The sequence below is a fragment of the Indicator indicator genome, chromosome 6 (assembly GCF_027791375.1).
Source record: "Indicator indicator isolate 239-I01 chromosome 6, UM_Iind_1.1, whole genome shotgun sequence".
NCBI lineage: Eukaryota > Metazoa > Chordata > Aves > Piciformes > Indicatoridae > Indicator > Indicator indicator.
The window spans coordinates 1,763,080-1,781,726 of record NC_072015.1 but is presented as its reverse complement, the minus strand read 5'-3'; positions in this window follow the sequence as shown (position 1 = coordinate 1,781,726).

The following is an 18,647-nucleotide window of genomic DNA, read 5'->3' as shown; positions in this document are numbered from 1 at the left end:
CTCTCATTTACTGTGTGCCACACTGCTGATAAAAGGTTCATTGCCTGATGGAACTAATTGCTCCAGATTATACAGTCCTGTAGAGCTCCTGGAGCAATGGAGCAGTTTGACATGACTATAAAATCAGACTTTTACTGTGCCATTAAAATAATCCTTTGTCCTGAGTGCTTTCTGGTTTGCTTGACATGCCCACATGCATGCATAAAACTCTCAATAGCTATTAAAAAAAAAAAAAAAAGAAATTTGCTTTGCCAGCCTTGCTCATTCAGAAGTGATGTACAGCAAGTGTAGAACCACACACACACAGAGTATGGTGGTATAGAGAAAGAAAATGAAATGAGAGACTGGATTTATAGAGCTCATCCTATGCCATCTATTCTTATGGATATGGGAAGGAATTGATAATCCACTCTGCTTTTCCCCCTATGTGTAAACAGGAAAGAAAAGGAAAGAAAAGGAAAGAAAAGGAAAGAAAGGAAAGAAAAGGAAAGAAAATGAAAGTGAAAAAAAAGAAAAGGAAAGAAAAAGAAAAGAAAAGAAAAAAGAAAAGAAAAGAAAAAAGAAAAGAAAAGAAAAGAAAAGAAAAGAAAAGAAAAGAAAAGAAAAGAAAAAAGAAAAGAAAAGAAAAGAAAAGAAAAGAAAAGAAAAGAAAAGAAAAGAAAAGAAAAGAAAAGAAAAGAAAAGAAAAGAAAAGAAAAGAAAAGAAAAGAAAAGAAAAGAAAAGAAAAGAAAAGAAAAGAAAAAAGAAAAGAAAAGAAAAGAAAAGAAAAGAAAAGAAAAGAAAAGAAAAGAAAAGAAAAGAAAAGAAAAGAAAAGAAAAGAAAAGAAAAGAAAAGAAAAGAAAAGAAAAGGAGAAAAAAAAGAAAAGACAAGAAAAGAAAGACCCAACAAAAACCTGACCCATGTCTACTCTTCAGGTTTCTATTAAAAGAAAGAAAGAAAGAAAAAGAGAAAAAGAAAGGAAAAAAGTGAAAAAGAAAGACAGAAAGAAAGAGAAAGAGAAAGAGAAAGAGAAAGAGAAAGAGAAAGAGAAAGAGAAAGAGAAAGAGAAAGAGAAAGTGAGAAAGAAAGAGAAAGAAAGAAAGAAAGAAAGAAAGAAAGAAAGAAAGAAAGAAAGAAAGAAAGAAAGAAAGAGAAAGAAAGAAAGAAAGAAAGAAAGAAAGAAAGAAAGAAAGAAAGAAAGAAAGAGAAAGAAAGAAAGAAGAAAGAAAGAAAGAAAGAAAGAAAGAAAGAAAGAAAGAAAGAAAAGAAAGAAAGAAAGAAAGAAAGAAAGAAAGAAAGAAAGAAAGAAAGAAAGAAAGAAAGAAAGAAAGAAAGAAAGAAAGAAAGAAAGAAAGAAAGAAAGAAAGAAAGAAAGAAAGAAAGAAAGAAAGAAAGGAAGAAAGAAAGAAAGAAAGAAAGAAAAGGATGGTTTTGTTTGTGACTGTTTGAAGACGGTTTCTTCTAAAGTCATAAACCAATCACCACCTGAAATGAATCTGGAAGGATGACCACGAGGGTGATCAGAGGACTGGAGCTCCTCTGCTATGAGAACAGATTGAGAGAGTTGGGGTTGTTCAGTCTGGAGAAGAGAAAGCTCCAAGGATACCTTCTTGTGGCCTTCCAGTATTTGAAGGGGGCTACAAGAAAGCTGGGGAGGGACGTTTTAGGGTGTTGGGTAGGGATAGGAGCAGGGGGAATGATCCAGGCTAAAGGAGGAGAGATTGAGATTAGACTTTAGGAAAAAGTTCTTCCCCATGAGGGTGGTGAGAGACTGGCAGAGGTTGCCCAGGGAGGTGGTGGAAGCCTCATCCCTGGAGGGTTTTGCAGCCAGGCTGGAGGTGGCTGTGAGCAACCTGCTGTGGTGTGAGGTGTCCCTGCCCATGGCAGGGGGGTTGGGACTGGCTGAGCCTTGAGGTCCCTTCCAACCCTGACAATTCTATGGTTCTATGAATTTGAGGTCATTATCATTCATTATGAGCTCTTGTTTCTTTTCAACCACCATTAGATGGAGACAACTGGCCTGGATTGCTACTGGTGTCACCTTTGGCTCACTTGACCTCCTTGTGCATGAAGTCATCATGGGTTTGGTTTTCTTGATAGTTTTTTGGTTGATTGGTTGTTTGGGGTTTCCTTGGTTTGGGGTTTTTTGTTTTTTGGTTTTTTTTTGTTTGCTTGGTTTTGGGTTAGTTTTGGTTTGGTTTTTTTTTCTGCAACCAATAAAATACTGATGGGTTTGTTTGGTTTTTGTTTTTTTTTTTTTTTTTTTCTCTCCCCCTCCTGCTTTCACTTCAGATGATAAATTTAGGACTGGCCAGCTTAGAAGTATCTATGACAGCTGTGAAATTGACATCAAAGTCATGAAAGAAATGAAATGAAAACAATTTGAAAGGCATAAGGCTGTTCAGTTACCTTTTAAGACCCCTGCTTTGTTTGCTTATGGCATCTTCAGTTGCCACTGCATGTTTTGAAGACCACTGTCTGGTACCTTTCCATGAAAGATGCTTTACAAAAGGGCAGACTCTGTGCTCTGCCAATTAGGGAAAGGATTTGCAAGGCAGGAAAAATGTGGGGGGGGAGAAAAACATCAACAGCTCTGAAATATTTTTTTTTTTGAGTGTCAATCACAAGGTGAGGAACTTGATCTCTATCTGATTAAATATTAAGACCCATAAAGCTGAGTTAGAGCAAAGCTATTAATCAAGCAATCTCAGAATCATGCTGAATGCAAATGGGGGTAGGTGAGCTGATCTCAGGGGAGCTATATTGATTTGCTCTCCTTGAGAAAGTGCCTCCAAGAAAAAAGGCTGAGAGAGCTGGGGCTGTTCAGCCTGAAGAAGAGAATGCTCTGAGGAGACCTTAAAGAGGTCTTCCAGTACCTGAAGAGGGCATACAAGAAAAGCCAGAAGTGATTTTGTTACAAGGGTTTGTAGTGATGGAATGAAAGGGAATGGATTGAAGCTTGAGGAGGGCAGATATAGACTGGAGATTAGGAAGAAATTCTTTCCAGTGAGGGTGGTGAGACACTGGAACAGGCTGCCCAGGGAGGTTGTAGATGCCTCCTCCCTGGAGGTGTTCAGGTCCCTGAGCAGCCTGGGCTAGTGGAAGGTCTTGAATATGTCCAGGGAGGGGGCACCCACAGCCTCCCTGGGCAACCTGTTCCAGGTTCTCATCATCTTCACTGTCAAGAATTTCTTCCTAATCTCCAGACTAAATCTGCCCTCCTCAACCCTCAATCTATTCCTCCTCATCCTGTCATTACAAGTCCTTTACTGCAATACTGCCAAGAATTTCAACAGAGAACTCAATCAATTCCAGTTCTATCAAAGCATGACAGGTTTTGTAAGTCTCCCAAACTTGCAGGAAGCAAACAGAATCACAGAATTACTGAGGTTGGAATAGAGCTCTGAGATCATCAACTCTAGCCTATGACCTAACACCACCACATTCACTAAGTGCCACATCCAATCTTTCCTTAAACACCTCCAGGGATGGAGACTCCACCACCTCCCTGGGTAGTCCCTTCAGTGTCTAATTTCCCTTTCCATCAGGAAGTGCTTCCTAACATCCAACCTAACCCTCCCTTGGCACAGCTTCAGGCCATTCCCTTTCCTCTTATCACAAGTGGCCTGGGAGAAGAGCCTGACCCCCACCTTACTGCAACTTCCCTTCATGTCTAGCAAGGAGAAAAACCAAGTGGCTATGTGAGTGCAATTTGCCTTTTCACTAGCTGTCCAAAACCAGCAAGAGCATTCTAGGAGCTCATGAGCACAGAGTCTTCGGATCAGAGGATGTCAGGGGTTGGAAGGGAGCTCTGCAGAGCTTCCAGTCCAACCCCCCTGCCACAGCAGGAGCAGAGAATCCAGCACAGGGCACACAGCAACACATCCAGACAGGGCTGCAAAGGCTCCAGACAAGGAGACTCCACAACCTCTCTGGGCAGCCTGCTCCAGGACTCTGGCACCCTCCCAGGGAAGAAGTTCCTCCTCCTGCTGAGGTGGAACCTCCTGGGCTGCAGTTTCCATCCATTGCCTCTTGTCCTATGCCAGGCTGCAGCTGAGCAGAGCCTGTCCCTGTCCCCTCCCTCCTGACCCCCAGCCCTCAGCTCTTGAGAGACATTGAGCAGATCCCTCTCAGCCTTCTCCTCTCCACACTAAGCACCCCCAGGGCTCTCAGCCTCTCCTCCCCAGGCAGTGCTCCAGGCCCTTCAGCATCCTTCCAGCCCTCCCTTGGACTCTCTCCTGTCCCTCTTGACCTGGGGAGCCCAAAACTGGATGCAATATTCCAGATGAGGTCTCCCCAGGGCAGAGTAGAGGGGAAGGAGAACCTCTTTGGATCTGCTGGCCACACTCAGTAGTTTATCCTGGCCAATAAAAGTTGCATTGCTGTAGTCAATTCTTTCCATATATTATCAGCTGCATTCTGCAGAAAAGATCCTTGCTTTGAAGGTGCAGGAACACTGCTGTTATTCCAGCAGGGGTGTTTCTGGAGAAGGAGGTGATACCTCCTCCACTTATTAGCAGTCTAAGTCAGGTATCTCTAAAGTATACTCTCGTGGTAAGCACAAGCAAAACAGCTGCCTCAACCTCCAAGAAGATCAAAATGATGCTTAGAGGCAATGTTAACAAGACCTTGGAGAGACTATTCCCTAGAATGATGCTTGGGGAGTGAAAAAAAAAAAAAAACAAACACACAACTTAGAAATGCTGGAGGACAAATGCTGCAGAAGAAATGTTGGAGAAGGAATGTTGGAGAAGGAATGTTGGAGAAGAAATGTTGGAGAAGAAATGATGCAGAAGAAATGCTGGAGAAGAAATGTTGAAGAAATGTTGGAGAAGAAATGTTGGAGAAGAAATGATGCAGAAGAAATGCTGGAGAAGAAATGTTGAAGAAATGTTGGAGAAGAAATGTTGGAGAAGAAATGATGCAGAAGAAATGCTGGAGAAGAAATGTTGAAGAAATGCTGCAGAAGAAATGTTGGAGAAAGAATGCTGCAGAAGAAATGCTACAGAAGATGCAGGACCTTCAACTTGGACATGAAGTTCAACAAGTGCAAGGTCTTGCCACTCAAGCACCATGTGGGTACCACAGCAGCCATGCACCAAGGGCTGGCTGCAGCAGCACCTGTGCTGTTCTGGCTGATAGGATTTAAGCAGCACAATGGTGTCTCAGTGTCTTTAAAATATTCTTCCACATGACATTGCTTCACATTTAAACTTTGATTCCAAGCCCTCAGCAAGTCAAAGAACTCTTAAGTCTTGCACACCCAAGTTTTCCTGCCTTCCTACTTTCCCACCATGCAGACTTCTACTCAAAGAGTAGATACAGGTCAGAGGCTGCCCTGCTAGTAAGCAGCTCCACAGAGAAGAATCTTGGAGTTGTAGTGGGCAGCAAGTTCTGCATGGGACAGCAATGTGCTCTAGTGGCCAAGAGAGCCAATGGGGTCCTGGAGGGCAGCAAGAAAAGTGTGGCAAACAGGGCTGGGGAGGTTCTGCTGCCCTTCTGCTCTGCCCTGCTGAGACCACAGCTGCAATCCTGTGTCCAGTTTGGGGCTCCCCAGCTCAAGAGAGACAGAGACCTGCTGGAGAGAGTCCAAGGGAGAGCCAGGAGGAGGATTTGGGGACTTGAGCATCTCCCCTGTGAAGAGAGACTGAGAGCCCTGGGGCTGTTCAGTCTGGAGAAGGCTGAGAGGGATCTGATCAATGTCTGTCAATAGCTGAGGGATAGGAGTGGGTGGTCAGTGGAGGGGGGCAGGCTCTTTTTAGTTGTGTGCAGTAATAAGCCAAGCAACAATGGGTTCAGACTTGAACATAGATTTCAGGTCACCATGAGGAGAAACTTCTTTGGTGTGAGGGTGACAGAGCCCTGGAGCAGGCTGCCCAGGGGAGTTGTGGAGTCTCCTTCTCTGGAGTCTTTCCAACCCCACCTGGATGCATTCCTGTGCAGAACTACCCCAAGTGATCCTGCTTTGGCAGTGGGGGGTGGACCTGATGATCTCTGGAGGTCCCTTTCAGCCTCTAATGTACTCTGACCCTGTGATACACTCTAGCAAAGCTTAGAGTCCATCTACATTTCTAGTCTTCAGGACTGAGGGATTTGTGCTGCCCCAGAATGACCACCTTCCCTCTCCCTTGGCCAGCACAAACTCTTCCACTCCTTTTATGCATGCATCACAATGCAGCTGCCCAACACTCTTGACCTTGGGCTGGCAGGTGGTTGCAGCAGCTCTGGGAGGCAGGTACACACCTGCCAGCCCAAGCTGCTCAGGGGGGGCTGGGAATTGAAGTGTTTTATCATTCCAAATGTGAATGATAGAATCCTTCTTACTGAATGGCACATTTGTCTTTCTTAAGCAGCCACCATCAGAATCCCCCAGATCAGATTATTACCACTCAGCAGCTCTTAACCATATGCCACTGCCCCAGAGTATATTTCTTCATTACAATTACAAGCAGCAGCAATTGACAAAGAAGCAACAAACTCATAATTTCCTCATTGTGAGCAATTTAGTCCAGGTTTGGGGGCAATCTGGACAGAATGCCCAGGCAGAAAAAAAAAAAAAAAAGAAAAAAAAAGAGAAAAAAACAAAACCAAGACAGAGAATTGCTGAAGGAGCTGCTGCTCTACAAAACATCCAGAGAAGACAAGAGCCATTTCTTTGAGTGCAGCTGGTTTCATCAAGCCAGGCACAGCAGTTCCAGTTGAGTGTCCCATCCTGACCTCTCTCACAAAGAGGAACACCTTGACATACATCTCCCTTATCTGCCTTTACCAAACACTTTATTGATCAGAATAAGGCTACCTGTTCTTCATCTTTGTTGTACTCAAGACTCTTGGAGGGGGTGGGGGTCAGACTTGATGATCCCCTGAGGTCCCTGCTAACCCCTAACCTCCTATTTTTCTGTGTTGCATTTGCTTGGTTATGATGTTCAAGAGTTAGAATCATAGAATCATAGAATCAGTCAGGGTCGGAAGGGACCACAAGGCTCAGCCAGTTCCAACCCCCCTGCCATGGGCAGGGACACCTCACACTACAGCAGGCTGGCCACAGCCTCATCCAGCCTGGCTGCAAACACCTCCAGGCATGGGGCCTCAACCACCTCCCTGCACAACCCATTCCAGGCTCTCACCACTCTCATGGGGAACAACTTCTTCCTCACATCCAGTCTGAATCTCCCCACTTCCAGCTTTGTTCCATTCCCCCTACTCCTATCACTACCTGAGATCCTAAAAAGTCCCTCCCCAGCTTACTTGTAGTCCCCTTCAGATCCTGGAAAGCCACAAGAAGGTCACCTCAGAGCCTTCTCCTCTCCACACCTGCACAACCCCAACTCTCTCAGTCTGTCCTCAGAGCAGAGCAGCTCCAGCCCTCTGCTCATCCTCATGGCCCTTCTCTGGACACCTTCCAGCATGTCCATAGCCCTCTTGGAACAGAGGCTCCAGAACTGGATGCAGTACTCCAGGTGTGGTCTCAGCAGAGCTGAGCAGAGGGGGAGAATCCCCTCCCTGGCCCTGCTGGCCACACTTCTCCTGCTGCAGCCCAGGCTCTGCTTGGCTCTCTGGGCTGCAAGTGCACATTGACAGCTCCTGCTGAGCTTCTCCTCCACCAGCACCCCCAAGTCCCTCTCCTCAGGGCTGCTCTCCAGCCAGTCCCTGCCCAGCCTGGACTTGTGCTTGGGATTGCCTCCACCCAGCTGCAGGACCTTGCCCTTGGTCTTGTTGACCCTCCTGAGGTTGGCTTGTGCCCAGCTCTGCAGCCTGTCCAGGTCCCTCTGGATGGATCCCTTCCCTCCAGCCTGTCTGCTGCACCACACAGCTTGGTGTCAGCAGCAAACCTGCTGAGGGTGCACTCAATGCCACAGTTGGGGCTGTTCAGCCTGAAGAAGAGAAGGCTCTGGGGACACATTAAAGCAACATTTCATTACCCTAAGGGCACCTACAGGAAGCTGGGGAGAGGCTGTTTAGAAGGGTTTGGAGTGATAGGATGAGGGGAAATGATTGGAAACTGGAGCAGGGGAGATTTAGGTTGGACATTAGGAAGAAGTTTCTCACCATGAGAGTGGAGGAATACTGGAGCAGGTTGCCCAGAGGTGTGGTTGAGACCTCATCCCTACAGACATTCAAGATCAAACTTGAATGGGCCCTGAGCAACTTGGCTGAAGATGTCCCTGCTGACTGCAGGGAGGGTTTGGACAAGATGACCTTTGAGGATCTCTTCCAACTTGATTCATTCTGTGATTCTCTGGGCTTCATAGAAACCATCACCATCTTTTGCCTTTTCAGATCTTCATTCTTCCTCCTGCCACCTCCAACCCCTTGTGCAGCATTGGTGTAAGGAACCTTGCTACAGAACATTTTTTGCCCTGATTGGAAAACAGCAGAATGTTCAATGCAAGGCAAGAATAGAGAGGTCCCACACAGAGACCATGTCACACTGCTCCTTAACTGGCCAATTGGTCATGGGACCTGGACAGGCTGGATGGGTGGGCAGAGGCCAATGGGATGAGATCGAACAAGGCTAAGGGAAGGGTGCTACACAACAACCCCAGGCAGTGCTACAGGCTGGGGACAGAGTGGCTGGAGAGCAGCCAGGCAGAGAGGGACCTGGGGATGCTGGGTGATAGTAGCTGAACATGAGCCAGCAGTGTGCCCAGGTGGCCAGGTGAGCCAATGGCATCCTGGCCTGGATCTGGAATGGTGTAGCCAGCAGGACAAGGGAGGTCATTCTGCCCTGTGCTCAGCACTGGTCAGGCCACACCTTGAGTCCTGTGTCCAGTTCTGGGCTCCTCAACTCAAGAGAGATGTTGAAGTACTGGAAGGTGTCCAGAGAAGGGCAAAGAGGCTGGGGAGGGGTCTGGAGCACAGCCCTGTGAGGAGAGGCTGAGGGAGCTGGGGGTGTTCAGCCTGGAGAAGAGGAGGCTCCATCCCTGGAGGTGCTCAAGAAAAGCCTAGATGAGGCACTTAGAGCCATGGTCTTGTTGATTGGACATGGCTGGGTGATAGGTTGGACTGGAGGATCTTGTAGGTCTCTTCCAGCATGGTTGGTTCTATGATTTGCATGCCAATACATCCATGTTACTAAGTGCAGTGAACCAGAGAGACAGGGATCTGCTGGAGAGATTCCAACAGAGAGCACTGAGGATGATTAAGGAACATGAACATCTCTGCTCTGAAGAAAGAATGAGAACCCTCTGGCTGTTTAGTCTGGAGAGGAGAAGGCTGAGGAGGGATCTTATGAGCATCTGAGGGGTGGGAGCCAAGGTGAAGGTGAGAGTCTCTTTTCAGTGGTGCCCAGTGAGAGGACAAGTGTAATAAAAATGTTTATTTTTATATCTTTTGCTATCTTCAGACACCACCAAAGCTTAACTTACAAAAGAACTATTCACAGGTTGAGTGATTAGGGTTTTACACTCCACATCTAAACGCAGTTAGATGATTTCAGCACAGATCTAACCTTTCCAACACAGCAGTTCAAACTGGAAGTTCAGGTGCTGTGGGTTTTCCACAAGGGGGATTCCATTGGCCAGGGACTCAAGGCTTGCTCCTGTCTCTGGTTATCTGCCCAGAGGCTGTGGCTGTGGTTGGAGCAGTCCTTGGCTCAGAGAGGGCCAAAGAGCCTCTCTCTTGTCATGCCCAGGTCACAGTCTGGCGCTTGTCCTTGGTTCAGAGAGGGCTAAGGGGACACTCTCTCTTGTGTGTTCCCTCTCTGGGCAGCAGCTTCTTCTGGGATTTGAGGATGAGCAGAGGGCGGGAGCTGCTCGCTAATAGGGCAGACTGAGAGAGTTGGGGTTGTACAGTCTGGAGAGGAGAAGGCTCCCAGGAGACCTTCTTGTGGCCTTCCAGGATCTGAAGGGGGCTCCAAGAAAGCTGGGGAGGGACTTTTGAGGGTGTCAGGTAGTGACAGGACTGGGGGGAATGGAAAAAAATGCCAGAAATGTGTAGGCGCAGATTGGATGTTAGGAAAAAGTTCTTCCCCATGTGTGGTGAGAGACTGGCAGAGGTTGCCCAAGTGTGCTGGTTTGGTTCCAGCCAGAACATCTCTTGCCCCGAAAGGGACAAAAGAATGACACTCACACAAATGGATCGGGGAGTGATGGAAAGTTTAAATGGAAAAGCAATTGGTGAAACTACAGAAAAACTACACAGCATAGTGGCAAAGAACATCCTAAAGCATACAGAACCCCTCACAGAATTCCCAAAGCTTCCCAATCCTTCCCTTCTCCCCACCTGAGGGTCTACGCAAACCCCCAGGGCTCTTTCTTCCCCCTTCCACTGCTAGGCAAGTCTCAGGCTGGCCAGGTCCGAGACTGCCCCCCCACCCCTCCATTCTCCTCCTGGCATTAGGCCTAGTCAGGCCTAAGAGGCCTTGAGGATACTCCCCCAGCATTACCCGATAAGAGAGGACATCTCCCGTGGGAGCAGAGAGGGAAGAAAGAGGAAGAGAATGACTCTGCAGATGGCTTTATAGGGCGCAGGATTTATGGGTAGAAATACGCCGTTTCTGTGTCCACCCCTCTTGGGTGAGCACCCAGGACACCAGAGGTGTATCTCATGCAGCACTGGCAGGGGGCACCCAGCCCAAACTGCCACACCAGGGAGGTGGTGGAAGCCTCATCCCTGGAGGTTTTTGCAGCCAGGCTGGAGGTGGCTGTGAGCAACCTGCTGTGGTGTGAGGTGTCCCTGCCCATGGCAGGGGGGGGTTGGAACTAGCTGGAACTCCCTTCCAACCCCAACAATTCTATGATTCAGTTCCCTTGGAGCTTTTCCCCTTTCTGCCTTGGTCCAGGCTGAGGGAGCTGGGGGTGTTCAGCCTGGAGAAGAGAAGGCTCTGGAGACACCTAATAGCAGCCTGCCAGTACCTGAAGAAGGCTACAAGAAGGATGGAGAGAGACTGTTTACAAAGGACTGCAGGGACAGGACCAGGGGCAATGGCTTCAAACTAGAGCAGAGCAGATTGAGATTGCATGTTAGGAGAAAGTACATTGCTATGAGGGTGGTGGAACACTGGAACAGGTTGCCCAGGGAGGTGGTTGAGGCTCCATCCCTGGAGATGTTCAAGGTGAGGCTGGGCAAGGCTGTGGGCAACCTGATCTGGTTGGGGATGTCCCAGCTGAATGTAGGGAGGTTGGACTGGATGAGCTTTGGAGGTCCCTTCCAGCCAAGGACCATTCTCTGATTCTAAAAGCCATCTGTGCAGAGGATTTCTCTCCTTGAAGTGATCAAGGAAGTGACAGCCTCTCTTTTCTCACACACCAGGGACTATCACAGCCATGCTCAATCACACTCTGCAGCGCTGAGCACCACACTTACTGTTATGATGAACCACTCAGATCCATGGCTTTTGTTTAGTGCTCCCTTCAGCAGGCACTAAACCAGAGCCAGTCCTGGCACAGGAGATGATGAGATAGTTTAGAGAGGAAAGGTGATGGAATGGTCACAAAAGAAGTCCCTTCCCAAAGCACAGTGAGATAAGAAATCTACTTCAGCAATTAAGTGAGAGATCAATTTGTCAGAGCTGAGTTGTGAGAGCTGTTGAACTGGAACCTCACCCACAGCTGACAGTAAGTATGGCAAGGCACAGGAAAACGCTGTCCTCTATTTAAAGTGTTAGAGAGATGTCAGAAATTTCAGTGTTTGGTCAACCTTATGGGGTGAGTGCAGAGAAATGGAATTGATTGCAAGGTTTTCCAGAGTCCCATAAGATTGCTTGCCTGCTCCTGCTTCCAGTTTGTTCCTCCAGCTCAGCATTACCTTAATACAGTTGTGATTGATTGGCTACTGCAAGCAGATATGGCAGAGCAATAAAGACCCCAAACGAGAATGGAATTCCCACAGGCTTTGTGCAGACAGAGCAAGTCCCTGCAGGGGGGAATGCAAGAAGAATTACAGAGTCATTGCACAGACACAGTAATGCAGGTTCCTGCAGCTGCGTTGGGGCAATCCCAGGCACTGATACAAGCTGGGCAGTGAAGGGCTGAAGAGCAGCCCTGAAGAAAAGAACTTGGGGGTGTTGGTGGAGGGGGAGCTCAACAGGAGCCAGCAGTAGGCAATGGTAGCCCAGAAAACAAACTGTATCCTGGGCTGCATCAGGAGAAGTGTGGCCAGCAGGGCCAGGGAGGGGATTCTCCCCCTCTGCTCCGCTCTGCTGGGACCACCCCTGGAGCTCTGTGTCCAGTGCTGGAGCCTCTGTTCCAGGAAGGATCTGGAGGGGCTGGAAGGTGTCCAGAGAAGGGCCACGAGGATGAGCAGAGGGCTGGAGCTGTTCTGCTCTGCTCTGAGGACAGACTGAGAGAGTTGGGGTTGTTCACTCTGGAGAAGAGAAGGCTCCCAGGAGATCTTCTTGTGGCCTTCCAGTATCTGAAGGAGCCTACATGAAAACTGGGAAGCGACTTTTTAGGGTGTCAGGTAGGGATAGAACCAGGGGGAATGGATCCAAGCTAGAGGAGGGGAAGTTTAGATTAGACATTAGGAAGAAATTCTTCCCCATGAGGGTGGTGAGAGACTGGCAGAGGTTGCCCAGGGAGGTGGTGGAAGCCTCATCCTTGGAGGTTTTTGCAGCCAGGCTGGATGTGGCTGTGAGCAACCTGCTGTGGTGTGAGGTGTCCCTGCCCATGGCAGGGGGTTGGGACTGGCTGAGCCTTGAGGTCCCTTCCAACACTGACAATTCTGTGACTCTGTGACCAGATAATCCTTGGGACAGGTTGGATCAGATGATCCTTAGGCTGTGGGCATCCTGATCTAATGGAGGATGTCCTGCCTGCTGCAGATGGCCTTTGGAGGTCTCTTCCAATCCAAACCTTTCAGGCTGGATTCTGTGAATAAACTACATCTGACCTTGAGAAAATATTGTGAGGGAGTCATCCAAGCATAAAAATATCCCCTGAGAGCTTCACATGTCCTGAAGCAACAGAATGTATCAGTGATAAACAAATGCATTGTTTACTCCTTCCAGCAATGGAAGAAGAGCACATGAGGGGAAATAAATAATAATAATAATAATAAAAATGGAGTAAAACTCCAGAGAAACTCATTTCTATTGCTGTTTCACTTGCAAGAGCCTCTAACTGTAATTATTCACTCTGATCCCTGGCAACTGGAAGTTCAGATGGAAGACTATGCCTAAAGATAAAAGGGCAGTTTAAAAGGAGGGAGGGAAAACCAGAAGTGCAAGAAAAGTGAAATAATAATTGAAGCATAAAAAAAGGAAAGTATTCACTAACAGAGATAAACGTCATGCTGTAAGCCTCCTTCACTTGAAAAAGTGTTTTTATATCAAGCTGTGAATCTAAAGGTTTGGCATCTTCATCACAGGATCTTAATGATTGCAAGGGACTGCTGGACATCATCCAGCCCAACCCCTGTGCCAGAGCAGGGCCAGAGAATCTAGAGAGGGTCACAGAGGAATGCATCCAGATGGGTCGTGAAAGTCTCCAGAAAAGAAGACTCCACAACCTCTCTGGGCAGCCTGTCCCAGTGCTCTGTGACCCTTATTACAGTAAGGAACAGGTGGAACCTCCTGTGCTGGAGTTTCCATCCATTGCCCCTTGTCCTAACCCAGGGCACAACTGAGCAGAGCCTGTCCCTGTCCCCTCCCTCCTGACCCCCAGCCCTCAGCTCTTGAGAGACATTGAGCAGATCCCTCTCAGCCTTCTCCTCTCCACACTAAGCACCCCCAGGGCTCTCAGCCTCTCCTCCCCAGGCACTGCTCCAGGCCCTTCAGCATCCTTGCAGCCCTCCCTTGGACTCTCTCCAGCAGCTCCCTGTCCCTCCTGACCTGGGCAGCCCAGAGCTGGATGCAATATTGCAGGGGAGGTGTGAGCAGGGCAGAGCAGAGGGGGAGGAGAAGCTCCCTGCCTCTGCTGGCCACACTCCTCTGAATGCCCCCCAGGACCCCCTTGGCCTTCTTGGCCCCCAGGGCACATTGCTGTGCCATGCAGAACTTGCTGCCCACCAGCACTCCCAGCTCCTTCTCCTTGGGGCTGCTCTCCAGCAGATCCCCTCCCAGAATGGCTGCACAGCCTTCAGGTGTCCCAGCCAAGCTTCCCATCATCAGCAAACTTGTTGATCAGACACTGTCTGTCTGTCTGTCCCCTCATCAATGTCACTGACAAAGATGTTGAACAGGACCAGACCCAGCACTGATCCCTGGGGGCCTCCACTGGTTGCAGCTCTCCAGCTGGACCTGGCACCATTGATCACCACTCCTTGCACTCTATTTTGTAACCAGTTCCTAATCCATCTCATTGTCCTTCTATCCCATACCTCCTGAGCTTGCTCACAAGGATCGCAGTTTCACAGGATGTCAGGGTTGGAAGGGACCTGTGGGACCATCCAGTCCAACCCCCCTGCCAGAGAAGGACCATAGAATCCAGCAGAAGTCACACAGCAATGCAACCAGGTGGATGTTGTGTTCATTGTTCTAATTAGGGAATAAAGACAGACCACTAATGATGCTGAAGCCATCCAAAGACCTCTACAATTAGCATGTCTAAAAAAAAACCAAACAACAACAACTCATAAGCACAGAATCTGAAGTTTCAGAAGGCTTCCTTCTAAATGATTCTCCTCCTCAGTCAAGCAAGGGAAAGAATTTATCTGGGAGAAGGCAATTACCATTGGCACACAAATCAGAATTGATTCCTCTGTTGAACTGGCCAAAAAGCATCAGCAGCTGAGGTAATTGGTAAGTACTTACCACCTTTCTACTCCCACTTCTGCTAATGCCAAGTATGCCAGCAACTGAAATATTTGCTAACAGAGGAATTGATCCACTAATTAGAGACATCCTTCCTGAACACACAATCAGCTGTTTACAGTTTTATCACAGTAGGCTGGAGCTGTTGATTGCGTTAGATCACACCCAACTGAACAATCACACCTTCCAATGCTGTGCACAAAAATAATTGGAGGAATCTGCTTTGCAAATTCACTCCTGGTACTAATAAATGCAGAAGCTCCTTTGGAGGAATTTTATTTCCTCATTCAGTTTGAAGAAGTGAATTTTACTTGTTTGTGTGTTTGTTTGTTTGTTTGTTTTTTGTGTCTGTGTGTTTTGTTTGTTTGTTTTTGGTTGTGTTTTTTTTTATAGAAGTCTGATTATTTTCCCATTAGGTAGAAGCAAATATTCAGAATCTATCATTACCCAGAAGAATCACAGCAGAGAAATCACAGAAGAAGGACTACAGAAGAAGAATCACAGAAAGAGGAACCACAGAAAGAGGAACCACAGCAGAAGCATCACAGAAGAAGCATCACAGCAGAAGAATCACAGAAAGAGGAATCACAGCAGAAGAATCATAGCAGAAGAACCACAGCAGAGGACTCAGAGAAGAAGAACCACAGAAAGAGGAATCATGGAAGAAGAATCATAGAAGATAATCACAGAAGAACTTCAGCAGAAGCATCACAGAAAGAGGAATCACAGAAAGAGTAATCACAGAAGAATCATAGCAGAAGAATCACAGAAAGAGGAATCACAGCAGAAGAATCACAGCAGAAGCATCACAGAAGAAGAACCAAAGAAAGAGGAATCATGGAAGAAGAATCATAGAAGAAGAATCACAGAAGAAGAACTTCAGCAGAAGTATCACAGAGAGGAATCTCAGATAGAGGAATCACAGAAGGAGGAATCAGAGAAGAATCACAGCAGAAGCATCACAGAAAGAGGAATAATAGCAGAAGAATCATAGCAGAAGAATCACAGCAGAAGCATCACAGAAGAAACATCACAGCAGAAGAATCACAGAAAGAGGAATAACAGCAGAAAAATCACAGAAATAGGAATGACAGCAGAAGAATCACAGAAAGAGGAATCACAGCAGAAGAATCACAGAAAGAGGAATAACAGCAGAAAAATCACAGAAACAGGAATAACAGCAGAAAAATCACAGAAAGAGGAATGACAGCAGAAGAATCACAGAAGAATAATCACAGAAAGAGGGACCACAGCAGAAGAATCATAGCAGAAGAATCACAGCAGAAGAATCACAGAAGAACCAAGGAATTGTAGGGATTAGAAAGGACCTCTGGAGATGATCAGGTTCATCCTCCCTGCCAGAGCAGGGTCACCTAGAGCAGCTCACACAGGAACATGCCCAGGTGGCTTTTAAAAGTCTCCAGAGCAGGAGACTCCACAACCTCCCTGGGCAGTCTGCCCCAGGGCTCCATCACCCTCACAGCAAAGAAGTCTTTCCTCCTGTTGAGGTAGAACTTCCTGTGATCCAGTTTGTGTCCATTGGCTATTCTCCTATCACAGAGCTCCAGGGAAAAGGAACTTTCTCCTTCTCCTTGACACCCACCCCTCAGACATTTGTTAACATTAGTTAATAAGATCCCTTCTTGGTCTTCTCCAGACTAACCAGCCCCAGGTGTCTCAGCCTTTCTTTGTGAGAGAGATGTTCAAGTCCCTTCCTCATCCTGGTTCTTTTTTTTTAGTCTGGAAAAGAGAAGATTTAGAAGGGTTTTAATAAATGTTTATAAATATCTGAGGGCTGGGGGTCAGGAGGGAGGGGACAGGGACAGGCTCTGCTCACTTGCTCCCTGGGATAGGACAAGGGACAATGGATGTAAGCTGCAGCCCAGGAGGTTCCACCTCAACATGAGGAGGAACTTCTGCACTGTGAGGATCACAGAACTCTGGAGCAGGCTGCCCAGAGAGGTTGTGGAGTCTCCTTGTCTGGAGCCTTTGCAGCCCTGTCTGGATGTGTTGCTGTGTGCCCTGTGCTGGATTCTCTGGTCCTGCTCTGGCAGGGCGGTTGGACTTGATGATCTGTTTGGTTCCCTTCCAACCCCTGACATCCTGTGATCCTTGTAGCCTCCATTGAACTCTCTCCAGTACTTCCCTATCTTTGAGGGGAGCCCTGCACACTGAGTGCAAAACTCTGCATGTGGAACACAGCAACAGCAAGGCCAAGGATTCATCTGCTCTGCTTTACTCTCTCTGTCCTATTCTACTCTCACCTGCAGCACTGCATCCAGTTGTAGTGCCCTCAGCATGAGGAGGACATTGAACTGCTGGAGTGGGCCCAGAGGAGGGCCTCAAAGATGGTCAGAGAGCTGGAGAACCTCCCCTATGGGGACAGGCTGGAAGAGTTGGGGTTGTTCAGCCTCAAGAAGAAAAGGCTCCAGAGACAGGTTCTTGTGGCCTTCCAGTACCTGAAGGGGACTACAAGAAAGCTGGGGAGGGACTTCTTAGAAGGGCTTGTAGTGATAGGACGAGGGGGAATGGATTGAAGCTTGAGGAGGAGAGGTTTAGACTGGATGTTAGGAAGAAATTCTTTCCAGTGAGGGTGGTGAGACACTGGCACAGGTTGCCCAGGGAGGTCGTGGGTGCCCCCTTGCTGGAGGTGTTCAAGGCCAGGTTGGATGAAGCCTTGAGGAACCTGGGCTGGTGGGAGGTGTCCCTGCCCATGGTGAGGGAGTTGGAACTGGATGATCTTGAAGGTCCATTCCAACACAAACCATTGCATGAATCCAGTTGATAAGGGTTGCCAAGGTTCAGTTTTGATGCCCCTCATCAAAACCACTTCCAGAAATTAAAAGGGTCAGGATCATTGTCACAGGAGACTCTTCTGAGGGGAAGAGAAGGTCTGATATGCCAATGTGACACAATTCTTAGGCAAGTCTGCTGCCTCCCTGGGGTTCAGGTAGAAGAGAAAAAATCCTACCCTGATACAGCCCCAGGGCTCTCAGCCTCTCCTCACCAGGCAGTGCTCCAGATCCTTAATCATACTGGTAGCCCTCCCTTGGACTCCCTCCAGCAGATCCCTGTCCCTCTTGTACTGGGGAGCCCAAAACTGGGTGCAGTATTCCCAGTGAGGTCTCACCAGGGAATCCTGTGACTGTTATGCCATGATACAGAGTCCTCAGGAGGGACAGGCAGGGCAAAAGAGGAGGGGTGATGACACTGCATGTAAAGGAGGGATCAGATTGTAAGGAGCTTACAGTTGACAATAACATGGTTGAGAGCCTCTGGAAAAGGATGAAAGGGGAAAGCAAATAAAGCTGATGTTGCTGTGGGAGTCTACTATCAAGCACCCAGCCAAGATGACAACATGGATGAATTATTCTACAAGGAATTAAAGGCTCAACTCCCTTTGTCCTTATGGGGGATTGTAGCTTTCCAGCCATCAGGCAGGAACATCATACAGCAGACACAAACAGGACCAGGAAATTTCTTAAGAAGATTAAAGGTAATTTCTTGGTGCAGGTACTAAGGGAGGCAAGTAGGAAAGGTACTTTGCTTTCTAAAAAGAGAGGCATTTGTGGGCAAAAGGGTGGCTGGTGGAGAGGGGTCTGCTGGAGAGAGTCCAAGGGAGGGCTGGAAGGATGCTGAAGGGCCTGGAGCAGTGCCTGGGGAGGAGAGGCTGAGAGCCCTGGGGCTGCTTAGTATGGAGAGGAGAAGGCTGAGAGGGATCTGCTCAATGTCTCTCAAGAGCTGAGGGCTGGGGGTCAGGAGGGAGGGGACAGGGACAGGCTCTGCTCAGCTGCACCCTGGCATAGGACAAGAGGCAATGGATGGAAACTGCAGCCCAGGAGGTTCCACCTCAGCAGGAGGAGGAACTTCTTCCCTGGGAGGGTGCCAGAGGCCTGGAGCAGGCTGCCCAGAGAGGTTGTGGAGTCTCCTTGTCTGGAGCCTTTGCAGCCCTGTCTGGATGTGTTGCTGTGTG